The sequence below is a fragment of the Alexandromys fortis genome, unplaced genomic scaffold, assembly GCF_014885135.2.
Source record: "Alexandromys fortis isolate MF-2015 unplaced genomic scaffold, M_Fortis_MF-2015_v1.1 scaffold_45, whole genome shotgun sequence".
In the NCBI taxonomy this organism is placed as follows: domain Eukaryota; kingdom Metazoa; phylum Chordata; class Mammalia; order Rodentia; family Cricetidae; genus Alexandromys; species Alexandromys fortis.
Genome location: NW_026067926.1, coordinates 6,868,089 through 6,871,822, shown reverse-complemented (window position 1 = coordinate 6,871,822; position 3,734 = coordinate 6,868,089). Strand labels below are relative to the sequence as shown.

Here is a 3,734-nt window from a genome sequence, read left to right as displayed (position 1 = left end):
CCCTTCTTCCCAGCATTCTGGTTTGTCTACTCCACTCACCTATGTTCTGACCTATCAGGCCAAGCAGTTTCTTTATTAATTAACCAATGAAAGCAACAGATAGACAAATAACCTTCCCACATCAACAAAGATTACTTGTGTGTGCACTGAAACCCAGCTTTTAAAAATGGATTTTAGCAATCAAGCCCATTTTTATCTCCCAGGCCTGATCTATATTTATATGAGAAAAAAAAACTTCTTAATACAGGAGGAAGAGATTTCTTTAAAAGAGATTTCATCTCCAGCTTGAAATGGTAGCTCATGCCTATAACCCCAGCCCATGGGAAGCAGTAACAAGAGGATCCCAGGAGTTCCAGGTCTATGTTTAAAAATTCATTGTCCTAAATTACTTTATTTTATATATACTCCATTTCAGGGCTCATTCTCTTCTATGCTATGGGATCCTCTTGTCTCTGTCAGCAGTGCCCTCATGCCCCTTCCTTCATGCCATCCCTTCTTCTAGAGGAACTGCCTCTATTCAAAACTTTTGCCCGAGAGCTCATTCTCTCTGATCTCATGTTTATTTTTATGACATTAGGACAGATGTTTCCTTTTGTCCTTTATCATTTTGACTGCTCCTCTGCCTCCAGTTCTTACTTGACCTGCTTTTCTTTTTCTATTTTTTAATCTTTGGCATGAGTGTAAGCGTGTGTACACATATATAGGGAGACCAGAGATGGACATCTGGTATCTTTCTCAGTCAGTTTCCTCCCTGCTTTTGAGGTGGGGTCTTCTATCCAAACTGGAGCTAGCATGGCTGGCCAGCAAGCTCCAGTGAGTTCCTGTTTCCATATCTCCAGAACTGAGAATTACAATTTCCAGCCAGGGCTCAGAGCTTTTTTAGGGGTGTGCTCAGTCTCTGAACTCAGGTTCTCATGCTCTTCTGTGGCACACGCTTTACTGACTGAGCTGCCTTTCCAGTCCACCCTTTCCTCCTACTAACGATTCTAATAATGTGAGCCCAGAGCAGTCTGGCCACACATAATGGGGCCCAGCCTGACCACATGGGAGCCCAACCCACACAGCTGCCGTGGCAGACAGCACAGGGTTCCAGGAAAAGCTAAGCAGACACCACCCAGGGAGGGCCAACATCTAAAGGGAAGTACCTGATTTCCAAACATCAGGTAAGATTAGGTAAGATCACCAGACTCCCTGAGCCCAGGACCCACCTATTCCCCTTTTGCCAAGACCCCTTAGACAAATGTCAGCCAGTCAGGATCCTGACTCCTGGACAGATAGAGAGTCCAAGCTCAAGCTTGAATAAAGGCTCTTTGCTTTTACACACGAGTGCGAACTCCCTGGTGGTTTTGGGGAACCCCACGATCTGGGAGTAACACATACCCAGGTGCTATATAGGAGTTTTCTGAGTTATGCCTCACAACCACCCTTGGTAGGCTCTATAAAAGTCTATTGCATTTATAAAAAAGTACTGGGAGGAAGGTAAAATCCAGTTACAAAATGGAAATGGTGTCATTAAATCAAAAACCCTGGCGATAGTTATTTAGATAGGAACTAACAAAAAAAAATTGTGGACTTTTTTTCCTGCCAACTTGAACCTCTTACCTTTTCCTCTGAACATTTCCACCACTGTCTGTAAATGAGCACACATAGATTAAGGCTTTGAGTTGGCATCTAGGATTCAGCAATATTTTTATTTATAGAGAAAACATTTTGGTGAATGCTGTACATTTTCCACCGACCAAACAGGAAGAGGCTACTCTATACAGATAAGAAAAAAAAAACCCCGACAACTTCAAGGAACACTTCTGGGGCTTTAGGTCCTGAGAATTCCTAGAGTAACTTGTAAGTCAAAGCCCTTCGTTCGTAGCGAGGACTACTTTTCCCAGTGTGCATCTCGCTTGCCCGCAATTTCTGACGCGCTATGCACCTTGGGGATTGTAGTCCATGGAGGGCCAACCGCTTCAACTGCCCGCCAAACAGCTACCGGAAGTACCGGCCCTGAGGGGTGGAGTTGGGCTGGTGGCGGCGGCGGCGGTTGCCAGGATCCCGCGTTTGCCGCCTGAGGGACCCGTAATATGGCGGGGAGGAGGAGGAGAAGGCGGCGGATCCAGATGCGCTCTGTCTGAACCGACTGATTGCTTTGCTTCTTAGGGAGGTCGGTCCACCGCAGAGAAGCTGACCCTGCGGTGGGTGTCAGGTGAGTGCGAGAGAACCGAGTTCGTCTCTCTGCGGGTCCAAGCTGAACTGATACCCGAGCAGGCGGCTTTGGTGTCCCGCGGAGCAGAGGACTAGCGTCCGGGCTGGGTTTGGCTTTTCTGGGCCACGAGCCCACGCAGGCGATGAGGATGGGGAGACGGGAGATGAGGACAGGTGGGGGCGCGCTTCGAGGGGATGATTGGATGCTGGCTCCGCCCAGTGAAGCATCCTACGCTGAGGAACAGGCATAGGACATGGGGTTTCAGCTTCGCGCAGAAAAGGCTTGGGCTTCTCCCTTGGTGCAGGCGAGGGAGTCGTCCTCCAGGGTGTGCGCTGGCCATTTCTGAACGCTGGTTACCACAACCAAAGGCCCTTAGGAGCTCTGTTTACTCCACCTTTGCCTCTCTGGGGCATCAGCACGAGGACAGTGAAGCCTAGTTCTCCGAGCACCCCTGATGCAGGCTTTTAGGTGGTTCCCACCCTTTGCTTCTTCCTACCCTTCTTACTCGGATTCCAGCCTTCTCACCCACCAGTCCAGGCACATGACCTATACAGCTAGAGATGGATTTGGATTAGGAAACCCTTGTCCCCTTTTCTCATGTTTTCAAGTTACATTGAAATCTTAGCAAGAACCAAACACAGTCTCCTTTCTCCAGGAGTTCACACGCAGGTGATTAAAAATCACCATTATTCCCCACACCCCCACCCCTTTAGGACAGCAGACCCCACGTATCGATGCTTTCGACATGTCCTACATACAGTACCTCAGGTTGCTGCCTGCCTGTGCTTTTAGCTCAGTGGTTTCTCATAAAATCGTTTTGAGACAGATCCCCGGAAACTGGGTTGCAGGGATGATGCTAGCTTACCACAAATGTACAGCTAGTATGTGCCTAAGTAAAAGACCTTTCCCCTTTTACTGACTCGGTAGAAAGGTTCTGTATTTGTGGAAGCGGAGTGATAAGGAGCCAGCTCAGAAGCTGTGTTCCGTCTGCATTTCCCTTAGTGATATTTCTGGCAGAGTGCTGGTTATGAATGAGCAGATAGGAGCTATGAGTCCATAGCGTTTGCCAGTAGGCTCCTTGGACAAAGGCCAGTCGCACCAAGGTATAAATGGAATAGACAGGGCATGTCTGGACCTGCTGAGGCTGGTGTGAATGGAAGTGGACCATGGACTAGTAATGCCTGATGGTAAAGTATGGGGCAGGAGATTTGTGGTTGGGATCACCTTGTCATCAAGACTCCCTTAAAATAAAACCTTGCTTGCATGTGGTAGCAGTGGTGTGAGACATGCCGTGCCCTCTTGCCCAACCGTGGGATCTGGGCTCTCTTTTTAATGGCTACTTTCACAATTTAGAGGTACCCAGTTCTCTGGGAATACAGTTTTCTTGTATTTTATTTTTTCTATCTATCTATCTATCTATCTATCTATCTATCTATCTATCTATCTATCTATCTATTTATTTATTATTTCTGTCTCTTCCCCACCGCCGCCTCCCATTTCCCTCTCCCTCCCCCAATCAAGTCCCCCTCCCTCATCA

General features: G+C 47.8%; 1 protein-coding gene across 4 annotated transcripts in view; it reads left to right on the top strand.

The window, feature by feature from the left end:
• The first annotated feature begins 2,028 nt into the window (after positions 1–2,028).
• Positions 2,029–3,734, top strand: part of Ccp110 (centriolar coiled-coil protein 110) — a 27,158-nt gene continuing 25,452 nt past the window's right edge. For all 4 annotated transcript variants that reach the window (XM_050143378.1, XM_050143379.1, XM_050143376.1 and 1 more), the window contains exon 1: positions 2,029–2,197. The gene's annotated coding sequence lies outside the window, so the exon portion shown is untranslated. The remainder of the gene's footprint in view (positions 2,198–3,734) is intronic.